Raw genomic sequence first — 25,206 nt, 5'->3', positions numbered from 1 at the left:
AAAAATCTTAACTTGAAACTTTCTTACACATAAGTAGTAGGGAGGTATTGTTTTACTAATTTTCGAAAAGTAAAACTAAAAAAGAAATCAGAAAAGCAAGTCAAAAAGCTGTCTATAGATGATCATAAATTCAAAGAGATTTACAGCATTCAGGGTCTTCATATGGCTTCTGAAAGTTGTAGAATGTGACATACAAATTTTAAAATTTTAATTTGAAAAAACCCCCTAATGTATATTTATTTTCCTTCGCACCGTGTTTGCAAAGTAAATTTTTAACTTTTATTTTTTTTACTTTCTTCTTAGTTTTATACTTTAAGTTTTTTTTGGCAGATTTTTGTTCGGTTGTCTTTCAGCTACTTAAAGCAGATTTTAGGAATTATTGGACATAGACGAATGTGTATGTGAAAGAAATAAATGGACATTTTCAAAAGTTTTGAGCACTGTTATTCTTTCTTTGCTTTTAATGTTTAAGTTTTTTAAATTTTACAACGAAAAATATGTTTTAATTCTTAAAATAAGTTTATAAATTTCTTAAATTTTAGATACGCTTCATATTCTGAAAAAATATAAAAATTGTAAATTTCTCTTTATATTTCAAATGCAATATATTTTCATGTACAAATTGTCTCCCACTGATTGCGCACATATGAATATTTCACGTTGTTACTTTTATTATATGGGAAATTTTGAAAATGTTATTATTTGCACGAACGCAACAAACCATAGACAAAAATACGTTTTATCGCCTCTAAAAAGAAAATATTGTTATAGACATAAAATACATTTTTCTTGATGGCATAATAGAATTGTTTTTTATTTATCTTTTTTTGCACTAAAATATATATAAATGTTGGTAACATGTGATATTTTAGCCAATATTTACATAAATTACTCATATAGAAAACCTATATATATTTTTGTATTCTGGTAATGACATTAGGATGGTACTTGTTTTTACAACATTACATTACAAAAACCGTGGACGACCATATGATGCCCTACACCGATTGCGAAATCTGATTCATTTTCAATAATAAAGCATTTGTGTTGAATCATATATAGATAGGTTCCAAATGATGTCTGTTCATGTACGGTTCTATGATGACTAGGAGAAATAAAAGACGAATTTCAATAATTTTCAACAGCCTTCGTCATTGGATCCAGACACATGTGACACATTTTAACAAATTATATTGAAAATTACGAGCTGTAGCCTGCACACAAGGTTTACACGGTCATAAAGACGGACAAATGTAGCTTAATCGAATCAGAAAGTGATTCTGAACCGAATGGTGGTGAACAGTGAAAAAATGCACCAATTTCAACCATTTTCAATAGCGTTCGTCCTTGGACCAAAGGAAGCTCATGTTCCAAACAAGGTTTACATGGACACACCGACAGACAGACGGACGGACTGACAGACGGACTGACAGACGGACATAGCTTAATCGACTGAGGAAGTGATTCTGAGCCGATTGGTATACTTTGAGGTGGGTGTAGGACCAATATTTTTGGGTGTTACAGACATCAGCACAAACGCATAATACCCTCCCCACTATAGTGGTGTAGGGTATAAATATCAAAATTGACTTATGTCGCATGTCTGACCTTTATGCAAATCGCACATAAAAGTATCTAGCAATGTCTATTTATTTGTTGAAGTACATTTTGTGTTTCCAAATTTAAGTATTTTTTTTTTGTCAAGAATAAATAATGCTGAATGTACATTTTTTGCATACTCATGTGGCGAATTTAACCACTTAATAGCACAAGTCTGCATTTTAAAGGCAAAGCCATTGTGTACTTTTTATTGTTGATGTTTGCCACGAGTAGACGGATATTTTTTTGTGTAGCGAAAGAAAAGGGAATAAAAATAAAATGATTTCATCTGAGAAAATTTGTATCACTTGATTTTCTTGAATATTTTAAAATTAAGAAAAATTGAAAAGTAAACAATATTTCTTAAGGAAAATTGAAAAGTAAAAAATATTTTTTTTTAATATATTTCAAAAATATTCAAAATATATTCAGTGAAAACTGTAGTGTAGATTTTTCAAGTAGTCTATAGTCCTAGTGGTTTTCCAATAGCAATCAATTTACTAACAGTTTTTATACCCTTCACCTTCGTGAGAAGGGTATTTACAAGTTTGTCGATCCGTTTGTAATTTCCACAAAATAATTTTCCGTATAGATATTCTGAATCCTTATAGATAGCGGAGGCGATGAAGCCATGTCCGTCTGTGTCTGTTGAAATCAATTTTCTGAAAACCACAGTTATCTTCGGGATCCTGATCTTCAATAATTCTGTCAGATATGATTCTAATATGTATGTATGCCCGGTGAGATTTTCTGAGGACTCACCATCGCCTCATTGTGCTTCTTACACGCAGGTGGCAATATTCGTATATGGAATTTCCGGTCCAGTATACGTGCACTTTGCTTAAGTACTTGAGCTATCTAATCTCTGATCGTTGCTGCCCCGTTGATTAACTTCCGAGATGCAAAAACATTACTTCCGTTTACAACCACACAGATGGGATGGCCACTGTTGAGTCAGCAACAGCACCTAGAGACGTAACCGGTAGACCGAAGTACGAATCCATCAAACAAGCCGAGGCATTGTTCTTACTCACAGTGACACACTGTAGTAATTCTGGTAAGAACAGAGTTTACTCTGAACATACCTAGACAAGGAAGGAAAGTTCAATGGTATCACTTGTATTAGATACCTTTCATCCATCACCATTGAACCCAGCACACTTCTCATTTATCCGACACACTCATAAGAGAACAACATCCGACACACTTATTCTAGGTATACGGGTTGACAATGCCCGTTTATCCCTACATTCATCCTGTATCTTATACAATTAACGACAACTCATTTCCAACGCTTAGTCCCACAGTCACTAAACTGTGGGGTATCTTTTGTCATTCGGCAACAGCGCAGATGGGATTGCCACTGTTGAGTCAGCAACAGCACCTAGAGACGTAACCAGTAGACCGAAGTACGAATCTATCAAATAACCCGAGGCATTGTTCTTACTCACAGTGACACACTGTAGTAATTCTGGTAAGAACAGAGTTTACTCTGAACATACCTAGACAAGGAAGGAAAGTTCAATGGTATCACTTGTATTAGATACCTTTCATCCATCACCATTGAACCCAGCACACTTCTCATTTATCCGACACACTCATAAGAGAACAACATCCGACACACTTATTCTAGGTATACGGGTTGACAATGCCCGTTTATCCCTACATTCATCCTGTATCTTATACAATTAACGACAACTCATTTCCAACGCTTAGTCCCACAATCACTTCTCTGTGGGGTATCTGTTGTCATTCAGCAACAGCACCGAACTTATCCCGAAATATAGATTTCACCGTGCATCAGTCTTTTAACCGCAACTTGCTTTTTTCGCGAATTTGGGTTTAAACCACAGTCACTACGTGGATCCCGAAGGAACCTCAACCAATTGACTAGCCAGGACACGTCCTGCGGGCAACTGGCCACCCGTAGTATCAGATTATGTGGTTCTCTGGTTAGACCCCATGCCAATCATATCAAGGACTAGACGAAGAGTGAAGTGACATCACCAGTTTATAGTCCCGGTAGACTAGAGGTACTGGTAGCACCTCTTTACCCCGGGATTGCAATACAACAAGATGAGGGTCATTCATCAAGGAAACATGCAGTAAGGAATTAAGGCAAATTTCAAAAATATTACAAAAAAATGGTTTTCTCTGAAATCCTCAAAATTCAAATCTCAGTTACCGCTAATCTGTGAGAGATATCGATCTAATTTCATTACTATTTTATTTCCTTCTTCCTTAATAAATACCCAATAACAATGAAATTATGAAGCTAAACAACCTAAACTAGATTCAGCTAGTGCGGAATCGGATATATTGTCATACGGGAACTACTTTTATTCTATATCTTTTAATATGGACATTTCATGATTTATCTCTTAAACTTTCTACAAACACAAGTTGATGCCATAAAGAAATATTTTCATTAATGTCAGTTTACCTTTATCTGTTCTGTTTTGTTTATGTTTCTTCTTTTCTTTATTTTAAAATTTTGTTGTTTTTCCTGGGTACATAATCGTTGGTTTCATTTGTTTGTCTCTTGTATCCTTTACGTTGACATTAAAAACCGCAACAAAGGAGGCGGTTGTTGTTATTGTTGCTCGTCATTTCTTTTGTTTTTGTTGTTTTTTACATCTAAATACTCTTTTGGCATTAAACAAACAGTCAGCCTGCCAGCCAGCCGTACAACCAGTGTTGTACGCTGTTGGTTAGTTTTTGTTAGGATACTGTTTTTGCTTCCATTTTACATATATTTTTTTTATAAATCCCTGTTAGTTTGAATATTGTTGTTGGAAAAATATATACTTATTTATGTGTTAAATACATACATACACATTCAGCGGTTTATATCTCGGAATTGCGTTCGTATATTAATATTTATATTTTAAGAAAACAAAAAGAAAACATTATTCACTAAGCCTTTGTTATCCTTGGCACCTTTTTGCAGGTAGGGTCTTATTTTGTATTTCTTTCGTAATGAAGGGGTTGTAGAGGTCTACAATTTGTTTGTTATAAGGATTGAGATTAGTCAAGCTTGGGGTTCCTGTAACATTTTAATGAATCAAATATACATATTGATTCACAAACTATAATGGCGCTTAATCTTTCAACAGTGAATCTATTGTCATTTAAAGAAGGTCTAGTGACCGTCAACTTTTCTATTGACATTACCACAGATCTCAAGAAATTATACAATTTTATATTTAAAAAAAAAAATATTTAAGTTTAATTTTCAACTATTCCTTTCTTTTACTAGATCTACAATAAATTTATTATACACATACATATAGAAGAAGAATTCAAATTTATGTCAAAATGGCAAATTGCAAAAGTCCAAGGTCAAGGAAAAATGTAACCTTACAACAATGACTATAATTTAAGAAAAAAAAGATATTTGAAAAAAATGTATGCATTTTCTTTTAAATCTTTTATCCTTTGCCGTCGTGACCTAACCACAACTAACAACTTTTCTTTAAGTGTACTTAAAGGCTTTTCTTTGACGCAGTTTTTTTTTTTCATTTCCGTTCTTCTTTTCATTCCTTTTTATATGTTATTTAGCGGAATTACGCTTGTGGCCACATTACAATTTTCCGTCGAGTTTTCTGTTTTACCCCGACTCCTCCTTCCTTTTTTTTTTGGTTGTAAGATTGTGTGTGTTGTTGCTCTTTGTGTCAGTTGCTGTTTTTGTTGTTTTTCGTTTGGCTTTCATTAAAAAAACAATGGACAGAAAAAAAAGTATTCAGATTTAACAAAATGAAAAAAAAAACATGAAAAAATAAATAAGTAACAAATCCTTTGATGCCCTTTTTGTTGTTGTAAAACGTCTTAAACAGACTGTGAAAAGTATTTTTTTATGTAACATATTTTTAGGCCTTTGAGCCGGAATATAAGGAGGAAAAAACAAAAACAATAAGGAAAAAGTAACCACACACATATTTTCCAAAGTATTTAAAAGTTTTCCAAGTAAAAATATGAAAATTAAATAAATACTTAAAAAAATAAAATTTTTTACCTTTATTTTAAACTAAGAATTTTTAAATATGAAGGTAATTATTTGAACATATTTTTTTGGTGTTTAAGGAATGATAGGAAAACTTGATTAAGTCATTTTAAATAATGAAATAATGGTCCATAATTCAAAAGTAAGCTTTTATAACAATTGCTTTATATCAACGTTATTAGATGCTTTTTGGAAGCAGAATTTCTGAAAATTTTTGAAAATTATACACAAACTCTTTATATTCAAACATTTGTAAACTATTTTGAATGGATATATGTACATGAGGAAAGGAAGGTTCTCCCAGTCAGCTTGACTCTTCCTCCTGGGATGTTGCCAAAGAAGTCATTCTAACTTTAACATCACACTGGTAGATGCTGCCCCAAGACATGTCAGGAAGGATCTTCGTGCATACAAAGAGATCATACGGCAAAATGTACATGATCCCTTGTATAGTACTGGCTAAACACTAGTTTCAAATAACATTCATACAGACGCCATCATTATCCGCGTTTCTCAGCCCACCCTACTTCACTTAAATTGTAATTTTTAGCTGTTACTTTATTAGCGTTAATGACTAACTGATTCCGCACCGCCCAAACGGCTGAACCTATGAAGTTTTGAAAGTAGATGTGTTTTTGGTTATATAGATCCACTAAGGTTTATATCTCGGAATTGCGTTCGTATATTAATATTTATATTTAAGAAAACAAAAAGAAAACATTATTCACTAAGCCTTTGTTATCCTTGGCACATTTTTGCAGGTAGGGTCTTATTTTGTATTTCTTTCGTAATGAAGGGGTTGTAGAGGTCTACAATTTGTTTGTTATAAGGATTGAGATTAGTCAAGCTTGGGGTTCCTGTAACGTTTTAATGAATCAAATATCACTTAAATTGTAATTTTTAGCTGTTACTTTATTAGCGTTAATGACTAACTGATTCCGCACCGCCCAAACGGCTGAACCTATGAAGTTTTGACAGTAGATGTGTTTTTGGTTATATAGATCCACTAAGGAGGGATTTTTGGAAATTTGTACATTTAGGGATAAGAAAGGAAAAATAACGGGTAAAACCGGTTTTCTTAATTATATTACAAAATATTAGTGACCAGTGTTGCCACTTTGGTTATTATTAACCAAAATTGGTTATTTTTGTTTTGCATGTGTACATGTGAACTATTTTTTCGTTTTGGTTATTTTTTGCAAACAATTGAACTAAATGCTCTTTGCTTTTATTCTAAAAATAAAATTAAAAATAAAAAGTATTTTTTATTTGCCCTAAAACGCGTTAAAAACTCAGTTATTTTTTTCCGCGAAGAGATATATATTTGTTGTTGAAAACACGATAGAGTCGAAAAGAAACAATATAGAAAACTGAAATATTTTGCCAACATATTTTTAGTTGACCCAGTTTGTTTGGTATTGAAAATGCGAAATATCGGTCAACGATTTCACCTAGCCCCCATATTATGCTCTATTCAAAAAATTACTATATTGCTTAAAAAAGCATGTATAGCGATGAAATTCAATATAAAAAAGTTTTATTGGAAATGTATTTGTCAAAGTTTATGAGGATCGGTATATAATTGATTCTATCCCTCATAAAAAGTCTCCTCAGAAAATGACTTTAAAGCTCATAATGTACTGTAATATAGCAACAAAATTCAACAGAATCAAGTTTTAAAGGAACTAAAATATCTCTGTCAGATTTTATGAGAATTAGTCCATAACTGTCTTCATAATACCAGTTTAGCGACGAAATTTAACATAGTTACAAGTTCCACTTCAGAAAATGAATTTATTATTTTAATGTCCAAATGTAAATAAATAAAAATATTTTTGTTTTCTTTTTTCTTAATTTGGTTATTTTTTATTCGAATTTTGGTTAGAAAAAAAATTTTGTTGGGGCAACACTGTTAGTGACACAAGAAAAATTTTAAATGCACCTGTATCTACTCTTAAAATGAGCAGATGGGTGTCTGGTACTTTTTTGAAATTCATACTTTGTAAATATTTTGGATATATCTTCCAAAATTATGAGACACCTGTTTCGTACTTTTTTAAAATTCAGGACTTTTTGGGTGTAAAAGGATGAAAACTTTATTTTTGGTACTTTTTTTTTAGCGCATTAAGGAAACTTATTGACGTATACCTATTAAATTACATACTAACTCTGTAATATTTACTGAAACAAAATATTAGCTATTTCACTGGGGAAAAAAGGTACCAAAAAGGGGAAAACGGGAAATTTAATTTATTCAAATTATTTTGGAATTCGTGTACTAAGGTCTAAATGGGACCAAATTCGGGTAAATAGTTTGGTACTTTTTGAAAGCACAATTTTTCTGGAACAAATGAATGCTCATTTAAATCGTTTGAGTTTTATTTGTGATATATAGATTTAAACACGGAATATTTTTTAAACTTAATTCTCGAAGAAGTCTAAAAAGGGAAAATGGTTCTTTTTTATTAAAACTTCCACAAAGGTAGAATTTATTTATTTCACTTTTGGTACTTTTTCTTTTTTCAAATGATACTCTTTGTATGTTCCATGGTATGATCGTCCCTTTTGGAATATGATTCTTTAAGAGGGGACCTTTTCAGGACTTTTTATCTCTCAAATGGTACTTTTTGAATTTTCTAAAATATTCTATCTAGAAACATAAATTTGAACATACATGGCCCTGACTGAATAATAATCTCTAAATGGGGACTCTTTGGTACTTTTCCATTCTTCAAATTGTACTTTTTGGATTCTCTATAATCGGAAACCGGAACACAAGACATAGTGTGGAAGCTAAACTAATGAAAATAAAAATGCGTATTTATTCACGTGACCAGTTTCTATAATATTGAATATAAAAAACAAAAACATTAAAAACAAACGTTAAATCAATTAAAATTTTCTATAAAAATAATACAAATTTTGTATGCATGTATTTAATTTTGGTTAAGATAGCGAAGCACCCGGGGTATTCTAGTCTAATATATTTTGGCTTTATTTCGATATGAAAGCTAATTCGATCATGTATACGGTAATTTGGCCCCTGGTATGATGTTATGAATCAAAATACATATATGAATTGCAGTTCTGAATATATTTAACTGTTTATATTTTTTACTAATGTGAGTTGTCGTCCTCCACCATTTCCTATATGTAGGTGTGAGTTGTAAACAAATGAACAGCAACATTTTCTGCCATAATTAAGAATAACAATTGCATAGTAGTATATGTACTACACTAAATATTAAAATTTACATAATATCATTTAAGTAGTATCATTAAAACAAGTTCAAATCATAACTGTAGCTTCTCTAATTAAAAATACCTTTAAAATGATTTTGTTTTCTACGCTTAAAATCCGTTTATTGTGAAACGAGCTTGTAGGGTTTGAAGCACTACAAACACTCTTCATGCACAGTTAATTACAAAAGTGAGTATACGAATGTACTGTACATTTATTATTGATATGTTAGCAGTGGGCTTTTTAAGTTCTAAAGTAATAATTTCTTACAATATTTGCAATAATGTAAATAGTGTTATTCTTTAGTAAAAATATACATAATTAGGATTACATCTGTGTACTTAATTTTGTAATTAACTGTATATAAGTACACACACTATTATTCCATATAATTGTATAGTTGTTTTTAAAATCATAAACTTATACACAAAACGTTAACAGGAAAAACCTCTTATAATTATTAAATAACAAAACTGCATTTATTTGTATATACAACAGACAAACATACACACACACACTCTAATAATATACAAACTACTTTATACTATCATTTTTGCTTCCGTTACACCTACATATACACATCAGCTGTGTTTTATACACACATAATATAAATGTGTAAATGTTAGTTTGAGTATATATACATATTTGTGTACTTAAAATAAGAATAACATTTATGTAAAATAAGTCTAAAGCTAAAATGTTTGATGATTAAATTTAAGTTAAAATTATATAAGTTTTCGTTGTAAAATTCTCTAGTGTATAATAGGATTTTAAATTTGAAAGCGTGTGTGTGTGTATGTATGTGTAGTTTCATGTACATAAATGTTAAAAACAATTTCGTGATAAATATTTTCAACTCCATGCATAAGGGCAATTTTTAAGTTTTTTTTTTTACATCTAACTAAGCGTGAGTGCTACATACAAACACAAAATAAAACAAGTAAGAAGTTATAGTCGGGCGAGGCCGACCATATAATACCCTACACCTGTATACGAACAAAGTATAAAGTTCATCAGGGTCATCAAGGTTAGTATAGAACTTGGTTTTGCAGCTTTTTTTCGAGATACGAGTATATTAAACATAATTATGAACTTAAAAGCCCTATTTGGCGGGTTCAGATGTATGGGGCCTAGGTGAAATAATGGACCGATGTTAACTATTTTCAATAGGCTTCGTCCCTGGGGCAATAGAATATCATGTACCATATTTCATTGAATTATCTTCAAAATTGCGACCTGTAGTCTGATTACAAGGTTTACATTGAAGGACAGACAGACAGACAGACAGACAGACAGACAGACAGACAGACAGACAGACAGACAGACGGACGGACGGACGGACAGACGGACGGACATAGCTAAATCGACTCAGAAAATGATTCTGAGCCGATTGGTATACTTCTTAGGTGCGTATAGGACAAATATTATTGTGCGTTAAAAACATCAGCACAAACCCAATATACCCTCCCCACTAAAGTGGTGTAGGGTATAAATATAAATTCTTAAAGTTCGACTTAATGATGCTGTACATTTGCTGATATAAAATTTACTTTATTCACAAAACATAAAATGGACCTACAACCATTGCCGTTCTTTCATCTGTTGGTATATTTCAGGAGATCTTGCTAAAAACATTGAAACAAAATAAAGAAAGGTTATTGTCAAAGGCGTATACGTAATAAGTTAGGTATTAAAAAATAGTAATTATACGCCCTGTAAAATATAAAAAATTATATGCTCAATGGTTGATTTGTATATGGAAGTAAATCAGTCATCAGTAAATCATGAACTCAATGAATAGAGACTATTTACATATTTATCACTTTATTTGGGGAGCTTCAGCTAATTTTAGATTTTCCATGTAAAAATCATTTTAAATTATGACGTGTCACTGATTTTGATTAATTTTCATAATTTAAGCGTTATTTAAGGTAGATTTTATGTGTGTCATTTCTTTTGAAATATTCAAGTCTGTCCTTCCTTCATTCAGTCTGTTCATAAGTCCATCCGTATATATGTTGAAATTAATTTTATAAATACCCCAGACATCATCGGGATCCAAATCTTCAATAATTCTATTAGACATAATTTAGTGAAGTTTACATAAAATAAAACTTATATTTGAGTTTTATTTTTTTGCTTAAAAAATAATTATTTCTTGAGTTTTGAAGTGACGATAAAAGTAATTCTTTTGGAAGTACTTCGTTTTTGTTTGCTATTTGTATACCAAATTTCATGTAAATCATGTCGTCTGATTATTGTCTAATATATCCAATCTTTTTTTGTAATTTAATCCTAGCAATGAAGTCAGTAGGGTATTTGCCCATGAACACATAACAAATACATATTATTGAAAAATATTTAGTGACACATGAACGTTGGGTATATCGATAAACAAAAGTGTTCATATTTGAATATTTTCATATCGCATAGTCAACAAACAGAACTCATACGCTATTTTCTCCCACTTTTCATTGCACAAAACACACACACACACATGGTAAATGAGAACACACTTTAATATTCATGTAAATCTGCTAAACGTAAACACTCAACATATAAACAGCTAAACAAACATACAATAATAGTAGAAAAAAACACAATAAACTATAACAAATAATAACGAACGCTCGGTAACCACAGTAATTGAAATATTGAAGTGTTATAATAAGTGAAAATCAAGCCAACAAACGAATAGTATTTGCATACACTGGAAAAAAAACCAAAAGGCAATTACGAAAAACAAAACTTTTCATAAGAGAAATATTGAATATTTATTATTATATTTAATAAAATATAATCAAATTTAAATTCTCCTCAAATATGTATGTATATGAAAGTACTATTTGTTTTTTTATTACTAAATTTTTTTCTGACACTGTAAACATTTAATAAACGCCCTTCATGTATTTACATTGCTACATATCCTTACATACATATGTACATATGTAAGTAGAATCATCAAAAACGTGTACGTAAATAATATTCTTATATTACACTTTACTAATACCTCGACAATACGTTCGCGTATCGTTTAAAATCATTGTAGTGAAACAACATTTATGATGTGGAATTTTTCATACTCGTCGTCGTTACCTTCGACATGTCAACATCCTCCACTCTACCTTCTTTTTGTGAAATCTGTGACTATGTATGGTGTTTTCTACATTTTGTCACAATAACAGTCAGTGGTTCCCGTTCAATTGTTTGTATTTATGCATGTATGTATGTTTGTAGGTGTAGATATGATTGTGTGATGGTGTGAATGTATTTGTTTAACATATACATACATACACACGTATACTGGCCATAAAATTAAATTACCAAACCAAAACACTCGTTTATAATACACAAACACACATTTAAACACTGACATATACACAAATATCCATACATGCAGACATCGAAACGAATTTAATTAAAAGCAAACTTTGAATTTTTATATTTTCGTATCGAAGGATCTACTAAGGCAGACTTTAAACGTCTTGTTAAGAGTACGTAATTTGGCGTATATCACTTTAAGTTTTTATACTTAACTTTAGTATGATGGTGATTTTTGTCATTCCATTTGTGACATGGGAACTCAAATTTCACACTTTTCTTCTGATATGTTTTTGTGTAAGGGACGTATACGTAATAATTATTTGAAAATATTTACAATATTTATTAATTATACGCCTCTATTGCTTTTGAAAGATTTCATCGAACAGTGAAATAAGATTGTTTGTCTGTGCAACTATTTTTGAACATAGTAGATAGACAAGTTCATTTCATCAATATACTGGTATTATGGCTGTTATTTTCGTTTAAGCCAATTTTTGAAGGTGACCATACATGACGCCTATGGTTAGATATGGATAATGTTCGGCATTATAATAGAACAATTTCAGATCGCATAAAACTTATTTATACAATATCAAATCACGATTGTATAAGTAACATATTTATTAGTATTAAAGATTATTTCGAAAAGGTCCCCCGTTCAGACCCTATCGTGTTTTTAATAGGTAGACGAATCTGGCTAGATCGTTTTAGTATTTAATATACTTTTGTTGTGGGTCCACGACCAATATTACGATGTTTTACAATGACAAAATTCGACATTGTATAACAATGCCTCACAGCACTCCGTTGGCACGAGCCAACATACTACAATTTCACAATTCACAGAAATTGACACAACTATGCTTCAGACATTTTTCTTACGAAGTATATACGTATGTATGTAATTTAATTTTACAATTTGTTTAATCAATTTTGCTATAGACATTTTACCTACAAGTTGTTTTTTCCTCCCTAGAAATGAAATTTTAGTTTCCATTAAATTTTCATTACCCTCGAAGGGAAAATTTCTGTCGTGACATTCCCCTGAACTGTTTATTCTCAATAATAGACATTGTTTGTGACAGCTGTTTAATGTTTATAAAATTCAATAAAAATTTTCGCATTTTTTTCACGTGAACAATATTTATATACACAGAGAAAACAGATTCGTTGTAATAACCGAATTTGTTTCCAATCGAATTTAGTCGGTTCTAACAACTATCACTTAATTCAATTCTGATGACCGAAAAATTCGATTGGCATTATTGAATATATAGAACACGGAACCGTTTAAATATACAATTCGGTTGTAAGAATTAAAACTAACAGCAATACTAATTGAAATATTATTTATTACCCACATATTTGTGGATTGTATTTATGCACAATAAAATTTTATAAAAGAAATAAAAAAAAAAGAAAAATGTTTATAAATAAAATATATACATCTCGAAACTGCTTCAGAGTACCTTACATATCCTATTTTTGGTTTGGTGTTACATAAGATTTTGATCACAGCTCGTCAAAATATTCCGCATTAGATGGATGGCTTGTAGACAGCAGTTCTTACTTCCATTGCTGCAAAAGTGTTAAAAACTCGTCAAATCATATACAAAATTTGAAAAATTATGAACATTACCTTTTTATATTTTTATTCATCTTAATATTAAGCCGCATCACTTACATATTTATGCACAATAACATCTATTATATTTTTCTTTTTAAAATATTTACAATATTTTTATATTTTCTTTAATAATTATTCTTGAAACGTCAACAAAAAATAAATGTACCAAATTTTCGGTTGGGAAAATCGTATTGTTTTTTCAGCTTTTAAGTATTTCTAATATATAATTGGTTGTAGTGATTGAAAGCTAACAATCTGACTCCAATTTGTTAGCCCTAATATATTTTTCAATTGCAACTACTAATATTTGAAGTTGTTGCATTCAAATGATAAATTAAATTCGGGTGTATCTACTGAATTAATGAAAACAATTTATAAAAGACACAAGTCGGTTAAATTAACTAATTTGAAAATTATTAAAACCGTAATTTGATTACAATAATGGTTTTACAGTTCTGAATATAGAAAATCGCTTGGTTTTATGTTTTTTTAATAACAACGATGGAATTTTAGTTCAAATCTCTAAATATTTGTAATAAGAACCGATTTCCAATTGATCCTTTTTCTGTGTGTACTATGTGAAATTTTGCTTCGCGTAAGTTTAATTAAATACAAATTTTGATCGATGTTTTTTTATTTGACGTTCTTTTTATAGAATTTTATTAAAAAAATGCATTAAAATAAAGCACAAAACATCAAAATATGCACTAAACGGTTGAAATATGCTCTAAAAACGAGTATAATATGCCTTAAGTATGCTATTATAATCAAATCATTTATTAAATTGGTCTGAAACGTATAAATATCCATATGACAATCCATAAGAAGCATGCATTTGCATACTTTGGTTTCCCTGGTAATGACTTATTAAAGTACTTATTTGTAAGCATGCGTGGTAAGTACTTGCCTCAGTTTTACTTCTATAACTCATTACTTTTCAATACAAGTTTTAAAAATATTAATTTTTTCGTTTTAATCGGTTAAATATTTGACCTAATTGAATAATTTCAAATTATTCAAATAAGCAAATAATTACCGGAAATCCAAAAAAACTCCATTCTCTATGTTTTAAATAAACTTTAAAGATTTCCCTCGTTTGGATTTAAGCATTTACATATAGTCTTTGTATATGCTTGTGTATGTAGATATTTGTACAATAAATATTTTCCGGTCTTTCTACCGCTCTCTTTCTCTCTCTCTCATTATGAGGCATTTAATAGACTTGCTTTTAAATACTCGTATTTACATATGAATATTTGCTGATAAATTTTTAAAAAAGACTCTGCAGTAGAATCAAGAATTTTTTGTTTCCGGTTTTTTTCCTTCTTGTGTATGTGTATAAGATTTTATTTATTTGCTTGAGCATTTAAATTAATTGAAATAATCGTTATTATTTTAACAACAATACTTTTTTATTTTACATTTTACTTACTTACACTCAATATCTCCCATATACATATGTATGTATAAACTTTCCCTTGGCATTTACTCTATTGACAAGTGTCTATGTACTGTTCTGTTGAAAAAATATATTTTTTTGTAGCTGACTTACTGCCACTGTATGGTATGGAAACTGAGTGGTATGATAGATTTACATGCTAAGGTCATAAACAAATTTAATTAATAACTTAAGCTGTGATTTTCAATTAAAAACTATTTAAATTATGAAAGACATTTCTAATAAATATTTTCATTTTTATTATAAAGTATGGGAAATAATTTAATTGATTTTACTTCATACTCTTAATATCAATTGCAATGAAAGAATATTTCATTTTTTACTTATGTTTGTAGTAATTGTCTTAATTATACCTTAAAATTACTTAATCAAAAAGTACTGCTGTTTTAAGGATGGTGTGTTATGAAACTTCCCCTGCTATTGTCTACTATTATAGAACAACGTTTAGTAAACCGCGGCTCAATGTAATACATTTATGTTCATATCATTATCACTTTAGCAAAGAGTCGGAAAATATGTTCTAACCTTAACCATAGACAAAATGCATATTAATGTTCATTTAATGCTATACAATTATATTAAGTACCATGAAAACACATTTAATATTTAGCTCATTTCATGTCTTTTAGTGCAATTTGACGATACATACCTCATTCCTTCTCTACTTTACATTTAGTAATTTACGAAATTTCGAGTTTATCTAGAACAATCAAAATTAATTATTTACAATTTTACGTGTGGCATAATTTACAAAACCTTTGAGAGTTATTGATGCACACGCACACATATATACTTAAACTCAGATACGCAAAATGAGGAATTATAATTTATATTTGTACAATAACAACAACAACAACAACATTTATAACACAAACAAAGTACAAATCTTCGCTTTATAACGATAATGTGGCATGTAGCAATATGCTTTGGTATGTGTGAAATGTTTGTATAAATGCTTAAGTAGACGGGGAGAAGATGGATAGTGGAAGGACAACAACAGAAATGATGATGACGACGTCATTTACGATGTATTCTAATGAGAATATTGCGTAATTAAAGCATTATCACCTTTGGAAACAAACCATAATCGTTTTAAGTTTGATTTGTCATTGTCAACAATACTGACAGTGTCATTTTACTAATTATCACGTGAACATAAAGGATTCATTGATTCATTTTAAGTGTCCTTTTGTTTGGTGGTCAAGAATTACATTTTAAATATGCTTTAACTTATAGGCATTTATACATATGTTCAATTGTTACATATATTGAGAACATTTGAAAATTTCATTCATTAATTAAAATAGAGATTTTGCACATTTTTTCATCGGTTAAATTTTCCAGCAAAAATAATATGAAATTATCACAATTTTTTTGTATAACTATAAATGAAAATTTTGTAATCAATGTCTTTAAAAAGTTAATTTGTTAAAATAAAAATTACTGCAATAATCCCAATAAAAAAGTTTCCATCTTAAACTGATTCTATATTTTAAATATTATTTTTGAATAAAAATCAATATTTATATAAAAACAAAAAATCCATTGTATTGCAACGTCAAAACTTTTCCACTTAACGCAGTATAAAGCTAAACTTTGTCTTCATCATCAGCATCATGTTGTGTTGCTCCATGTAAATTGTATCTATTGTTTCGACGTGTTGCAAGTAAAACTTTTTTTTTAAGCTTTAAACGCACAAAAGGTGGCATGTTGATGTCAACTTCAGTTTAAAACTAAAAAAAAACAATTTAAAAATATAAATAAATTAACTTTTAAAATTCTAAAAATTTATTTATAAATTGAAATTGTTTTTATAGAAAAAAATTTTCAAAATAGAAATATTTATTTTTTGTTGTATTTATATTTAACTTTATTTGATTGTTTTCATATTAAAACAAGTACGAAAGGATTTGGTGTATAACGTCAAAAAATGTGTTTTTAAAAAAGGTTTTCCGGGCCGTTCCTTCAATTAAAAATAGGATCTTTGTAGATCAATTCTCATTAAATTTCGGGGGAGTTTTCCAGTTTTTCCTACCTCGTCCCCCTAAAAACAAATATGGAAAGTGAATATAATAACAGTAAATTTACTGAGCTGGGCCTCAAAAACGAATGTGGATCTTTTCGCGATTCATGTGTTTTCGTCATCCTCGGTAACTTGGCCTTTGACAAAAATTGGGTGAAAGATAAAAATGTACTCAGAGAGAGCTCTAAGCCTTTAAATATACATAGGTGAGGATTTTGACTCTGAATCCTCAGATGATAATAGCACCATCATCATACCAAATTCCAAAAAGGATGAAGTGGAAAAAATTGTGAAGGAGGTGAGTGATAGCATAGCTAAACGATAACTAAAACGGTTTTCTGGAGCACAGAGGAGAAAGTTGTGAGTCAATCCTACAACACTCCAAAGTAAAAATCTGATTCTCTCTCAGTATCATAGGCAAAGAGCATCAGATCTCCCGAGAAGTTCTGAAGAGAAGAACAAAATATACAGTCGAAGTCAAGCCATATCCCACTCGAAGGAATCTCAAGTCAGAATCCTGCGGGCAAGGATTACAACGTCAAGCAAGATATTCCGAAGACGAGCACGTCGGCTAAATCAACCTCTAAGGGTGTCTCAGAAGAAGTCCCGAAAAAACGAGGAAGAGGAATCTAGACATTGAAAAAGGCAAAGAGCAGCTATCTTACGCCAAAGTTGCTAGGAGAAGACACCGAGGCGATCTCTGCCATATATATTGGGAGTGATTACTCCAAATATAACATCCTTTTCGAACACTGATTGTAATATTCTTAGGAACATCGGACCATAATACCTTCACTGATCACTTTAGAAGGCTTTTGTTTTTCCATTAAAAGCAGCGCAAAAGGCTTAGGTCTAGGCGTATTTCTTCGAATTTGTTGTAGTACATATATATCCTCCTATAAACCTAACCTACCTAAAAAAAACTTGTATTGACAAGTAATGAGTTAAAAAGCTGATGAAAACACTTTCATTACATATTTATTGCAATGTTAACTCATTATTATAGCACGACGATTTTTTGAAGTTTTAGACAATTGCCGATGAAGAGTTATCTTCACTAATAGTTCAAATTTCTTCTGAACACATTTAAGCAACTGATGTTCGCTTAACTAATTTTCAATTCAGCTTTTCGTAGTATTTAAGGGAGTTATGTTATACTATGAACCGATCCATCTAAAAATTCATAATATCGAACGAAACATTCTAATTTCCTTTTGTTTTCCTCTAAATATCTTCAAAATCGCTGTAAATGTAGCTGTTGGTTTAATAGTTTTTTGGTGATGAAAATCTCAACACAAGCTGATTATACAAATTCTACAAACTTCACTGCGGACCATAGTCTGTAAACATCCGTTTGAAATGAATGCATCAGAAAAAATTGTTTGTGGGATTTAAACACGTACTATCATCATATTACACTAAAACAAAATAAGAAACCTGAGAAACACAAAAAAAAAAAAAAAAAAACTAAATCCACAATTTCCGTTAAGGAAGTAGTTGGTGATATTCTTCTATTCTTGTTTGCAACACAATGTTGTAATTAGCAGTTTTTGTAGTCGTAACAAAAAATGGAAACAAAATAACAAATGGTAAAAGTTGTATTTATTATAACCCCTATCACTATTCAGAATGTGAATTTTGTTTCTTATTAGGTTTAGAGCACCTAGGAATAGGAAAAGCAGTCACCAGTCTATTTTTCAGTGAATAAACGGCTCGTGCCCCCTGGGCGTTTTACAATTTTAACAACTTAAAAAAATCCAATAGCTATTGAATTTTTCACTTGTTCAAACTGGGTCATTCATTACTCGATGGTAACTAACTAACTATAGTTAGTTATAAATTGATGTCGTTGCTGACCTTATGTATTATTTTATATTTTTATAAATAAATATATTTAAGTTTTCAAATTATCAAAAACTTGTTCCCACTATAACTATTTCCCCTCTTTTAAAATTAGTTTTTTGTTCCCCCTGATTAAAGTTTAACCACAATTTGTGCAATGGGTGGGTCGGTAGGTGTTATATTAACAGCAACAGTAGTGCCATAGAAGAATGAGAGTTTAGTTCCAAAATACATATCGAGGGACTATATTCAATAGTCGCTATCTCTCATTTTTATGAAAATGAAATTTTGATGGCAAAATATTCAGCAAACTATCGCGCATCAGTGATATAAATTTCAAAGAAAAAAAAATATTTTTTGGCAATTTTATAGCATTTTTAAAATTTCTCTATCTTAAAAAAAGAAAAATTCTGAATGCAAAACTCTCTATCTTATCCAAAAATTGCTTCAAACTCGATCCCTTTGGATAATTTTCTGTTGCAAATCAAGTCTTCTTAATAATTTGGACATGCTGAACACAAATCCGTCAAAATATTTAAAATCGGTCTAATAGTTTTTGAGATATCGCTCATTATGATACTAATTAAATCAATTTTATTGTCGTGTTTAACCATATAACATTGATTTTGGACCAAAACATTATAATCTGTTGCTTTTTCAACAATTTGGTTTCTTTTCCTCCATTAAATTGTATAAAATATAATATTTATTGATTTTAATTCAAATAAAAATTTTATGTTTCCATGAAAAACTCTCTATCTGTTGGTTGAATGAACATTTTCGTAGAAAAATAAGCTCTATCGGATATAAATTTGTGAATAATTTTGTAAATAATGCAAAAATTAAAATTCTTTTTATATAATGGTTTAGAATATGGTCGTAAAAATATATTGCAAAAGAAAAAAATAAAAAATCTTCACGAACTAGCGAAATAAACAGTTTTTTTGCTCTCCTGAAAACTTGTATTATTTTAGATAGAGACTATTGAATATAGTCCCTCGATATACTACTGCAGCTAGTAATTTAATAAAATATTTAATGTTCTTGATGGGTAATTTAAAGTTTTCAACATTTTGCAAATTGTTAGTTGTCACGTAAAAAGCTTAAAATAGTTTTTATTTTTAATAGACAAGTAATTTTCGATAGAAAAAAATTATACATATCGCTGTTTAACCCACAAATTCAGTTGTTTTTTGTTAGATTTTCAAAAAAAAAAGCAAAAAAAAAACAGTTTTACTTTTAATTTCGCGAATTAAATGTAAACATAACTCCTCAAAGAACTAGGACTGGGCCAAAACTCATCTAAATACATAGAATAAACGTACTCTACTTAGCATTGCGATGTAGTAGGTGACGACCACGCAATCCATCCATGCATTACATCAGATTAAACCCAAAACTTCTCCCTTCGACATTGTCTATATAAAGCAGGCTATGGACTTTAGAAAATGTTCGACCTATTAGGTATCGATTTAAAAAATAAATTTAATTTATTAGAAGTATAAACTTATTTCCATCATGATTTTTTGTACACCTTTCGTACCTACCTTTTTCTCCCAGATTCATATTCCTTCATTTCTTCATTAACTCAATTTAATTCCAAAAAAAAACTTCATATTTTTTATTTTTATATATAAATCCTTTTATTATTATATTTAATTATAAATATTTTTTTCTTTTTAGGTAAGTTATACCACTTATTAGTTATTATCTTATACGAACTACTATTGAAAAAACAACAAAAATATTTTTCTATTTTTGGGCGGTCGAAATCCTTAAGCTTTATTGCTTCTTAAATACACACAAATCATATGCGAAATAAGCATTGCTATTATTAAAATACATGCAATGTATACCGATGTAATGCTTTTGGGTTATAATACGTAATGTTTATTTCGACTTGATATGTATATATTTTAAAAGTAATAAAATATAGCTTAACGATTTGAATTACTGCATAAATTACCAACATTGTTTTCTGGTAAGTATTAAACAATAAAATAATCTATATATATAAAATTCTAACGTTACTGACTGACTGACTGACTGACTGATTCACTGACTGATTCATCATCGCACAGCCTAAACGGTTGAAGCTAAAGAGCTGAAATTTGGACAGGAGGTTGGTCTCCCGCCAAATAGATCCACTAAGACGGGATTTTTGGAAATTCGAATGTTTAGGGGGTAAAAAAGGGTAAAAACGGGTAAATTCGGTAACCTTATATCTCCTAAACTAGAAAAGATACAAAAACAGTTTAAAGCTTATCGCCGTTCATTTAAAAAATAAACGGACAGGTGTCTGGTACTTTTTTAAAATTCGGCCCCTTTAGGGAATAAACGGGTAAAAACTGTATTTTGGTACTTTTTTCGCACCCCATGTATCTTTTAAACCAGTGCACATTCGAAAAATATTTTTGACTCCTTCATAACTTAACGAAAAAATAAAAATATGAATTTAGTACTTTTTGGATATTCGGACGTTTAAGGGGTTAAAATTGTACCTATTTTTGGTACTTTTTTCATAAAACATTGATTTTGGTTTATTAACTTATACATATGAATACATAATAACGGGCTGCCACTACGATGTTGCAACTTTTTGGAATAGAATTTTTATTTCGTTAATGGGGAGGAAAAAAGTACCAAAAGGGGTAAAAATGGGAAATTTGATTTTATTCAACCACAATGATCGAATTTAGATAAAATTTTTAAATTTAAAAACACTACATATCCTAATGGGGTGTTATTTGGAACCCCGGTACCAAGTGATATTTTTTGGTACTTTTCATTCTCCAACTGGTCCTTTTTGAGTTTTCTATGATATTGAAATAGAAACATGAAATTAATAATAAAGGGACTTTTCGCTACTTTTTCGTTCTACACAGGTACATTTTGAGTTTTCTTTAAAATTAAACCTAGAAACATGAAATTAAGCATGTAGAGCTCGGAGTAAATGAGAATCTATAAAATGGGACTTTTTGGTACTTTTTCGTTCTTCAAAAGGTACTTTTTGAATTTTCTATAATATTGAACCTAGAAACATGAAATTAAACATGTAGAGACCGGAGTAAATGAGAATCTATAAAAGGGGACTTTTTGGTACTTTTTCGTCCTTCGACTGGTACTTTTTGAGTTTTCTATAAAATTTAACCTAGAAACATGAAATTAAGCATGTAGAGCCCGGAGTAAATGAGAATCTATAAAAGGGGACTTTTTGGTACTTTTTCGTCCTTCGACTGGTACTTTTTGAGTTTTCTATAAAATTTAACCTAGAAACATGAAATTAAGCATGCGGAGGCCTTAGTTAATGAGAATCTATAAAATGGGACTTTTTGGTACTTTTTCGTCCTTCGACTGGTACTTTTTGAGTTTTCTATAAAATTTAACCTAGAAACATAAAATTAAGCATGTAGAGCCCTTAGTAAATGAGAATCTATAAAAGGGGACTATTTGGTACTTTTTCGTCTTTGGACTGGTACTTTTTGAGTTTTCTATAAAATTTAACCTAGAAACATGAAATTAAGCATGTAGAGCCCTTAGTAAATGAGAATCTATAAAAGGGGACTTTTTGGTACTTTTTCGTCCTTCGACTGGTACTTTTTGAGTTTTCTATAAAATTTAACCTAGAAACATGAAATTAAGCATGTAGAGCCCTTAGTAAATGAGAATCTATAAAAGGGGACTTTTTGGTACTTTTTCGTCTTTCGACTGATACTTTTTGAGTTTTCTATAAAATTTAACCTAGAAACATGAAATTAAGCATGTAGCCCGGAGTAAATGAGAATCTATAAAAGGGGACTTTTTGGAACATTTTCGTCTTTCGACTGGTACTTTTTGAGTTTTCTATAAAATTTAACCTACAAACATGAAATTAAGCATGTAGAGCCCAGAGTAAATGAGAATCTATAATAGGGGACTTTTTGGTACTTTTTCGTCCTTCGACTGGTACTTTTTGAGTTTTCTATAAAATTTAACCTAGAAACATGAAATTAAGCATGCGGAGGCCTTAGTTAATGAGAATCTATAAAAGGGGACTTTTTGGTACTTTTTCGTCTTTCGACTGGTACTTTTTGTGTTTTCTATAAAATTTAACCTAGAAACATAAAATTAAGCATGTAGAGCCCTTATTAAATGAGAATCTATAAAGGTGGACTATTTGGTACTTTTTCGTCTTTCGACTGGTACTTTTTGAGTTTTCTATAAAATTTAACCTAGAAACATGAAATTAAGCATGTAGAGCCCTTAGTAAATGAGAATCTATAAAAGGGGACTTTTTGGTACTTTTTCGTACTTTTTGATTTTTCTATAAAATTGAACCTAAAAAAATGAAATTAAGCATATAGAGCCCGGAGTAAATTGGAAACTATAAAAGAGGACCTTTTTGGTACTTTTTTGTTCTTCGATTGGTACTTTTTGATTTTTCTATGAAATTGAACATAGAAACATGAAATTAAGCATGTAGAGCCCGGAGTAAATAAGAATCTATAAAAGGAGACTTTTTTGTACTTTTTCATTCTTCGACTGGTACTTTTTTCAGTTTTTTATAAAATTTAACCTAGAAACATAAAATTAAGCATGTAGAGCCTGGAGTAAATTAGAATCTATAAAAGGGGACTTTTTGGTACTTTATCGTACTTCGACTGGTACTTTTTGAGTTTTCCATAAAATTAAACCTAGAAACATGAAATTAAGCTTGCAGAGGCCTTAGTTAATGAGAATCTATAAAGTGAACTTTTTGGCACTTTTTCGTCCTTCTATTGGTACTTTTTGAGTTTTCTATAAAATTCAACCTAAAAACATGAAATTAAGCATATAGAGCACGGCGTAAATGAGAATCTATAAAAGTGGACTTTTAAGTACTTAAAATTGAGTACACATATACAATCATCATTTCTTCAAATTAGGGAATTACCAATATGTAAAAATTTGTAATCTTTGTAAAACATATTATTTTTTCCTTGCTAAATGAAGAGCCAACATATTTCTCATTCTATAAAAACCCTCGCTAACAAAGTAGCGGGTAATAAGCTAGTTTAATATAAATGTGCGATGAGTTAGGCTCTTAATCCGCAAAATAAAATTTTAGCACAAAAATAGTGAAACTAAACTAAACCAAAATATCATTTCTAAAATAAACCGAATTATTAATTGTTTAAAATTGACGAATGTAAAACAAAAGCTGTTAACTCCATTTTTGGATTAACTTGTTATTTAGTTAAATTTTATAAATGTTTGTGAGCCATCAAATCGCCAATACAAAACTCGTTGTTGCGATATTTATTGAAGGTATTTCAGAAATGCAGTTTTTTTATTAGTTTCAGAAAGTTTATATTTATTAAAAATTAACAATTATTTTTGAAAATTCAATTTGAACTGAAAACTATAGCGTGATTTTAATTTTGAAAATCAATATTATATGTATGTACATTAGGGTTGCTCCGTTGTTATGGAGGAAAAATAAGGTGTCGATGTTCCCGATTAAAATTAAAGATTAAGATAGCGTTTCTCAACATTTTTGTACTGGGTTCGATATTTGGCGAGCTGGATCAAAGGATAAAAAGGGTCCTTTTTATGAGGCTTTTATGATTTCATATTTTTTCCAAAGGAATGATATGAAATTTTGGTATCATAAGAAAGGTCCTTGAGAGACGCTTTCAATGGCATATAAACAATTTTTGTGTAACAGCAAAAGTAATCAAAATATTCAAAATTTTCGGAACATTTTCAGATTTTTTACATTTTAATACACATGTACATATTTAATAAAATTTGTTGAAATTAATACATAATAATCCTCAATAAAATCTACGGAAACAGTGTTTTCCGTTTTTTTAAATTCATTCTAGATCGAAGTTTATTTGAATTTATAGAACCCTATGTACACTATCAAAACATTGCAAAATAATGTAAACAACAATATATAAACCGTTATCAACAAGGCAAGCGTAAAAAACAAGTAGATTTTTAGGATAAATTGTGCTAATATTTTAGTTAAACTGATTTATCATAGAATGAAATTACATATAAAATATTATATACCAATATAAAGCAAATACAATTGCGCTTATTTTGATATACATATTAGGAA

At 29.9% G+C, this 25,206-nt stretch overlaps 1 protein-coding gene across 3 annotated transcripts in view; it reads left to right on the top strand.

Moving 5' to 3' along the window:
* The window catches only part of LOC119603272 (cation-independent mannose-6-phosphate receptor), a 138,776-nt gene that overhangs the window by 71,418 nt on the left and 42,152 nt on the right, over nt 1-25,206 (top strand). The window lies entirely within an intron of this gene.

Source organism: Lucilia sericata, unplaced genomic scaffold, assembly GCF_015586225.1.
Source record: "Lucilia sericata isolate MDLA Ls3-8-SP2 unplaced genomic scaffold, ASM1558622v1 Contig000286F_arrow, whole genome shotgun sequence".
Classification (NCBI taxonomy): domain Eukaryota; kingdom Metazoa; phylum Arthropoda; class Insecta; order Diptera; family Calliphoridae; genus Lucilia; species Lucilia sericata.
This window is presented reverse-complemented; position numbering and strand designations above follow the sequence as displayed.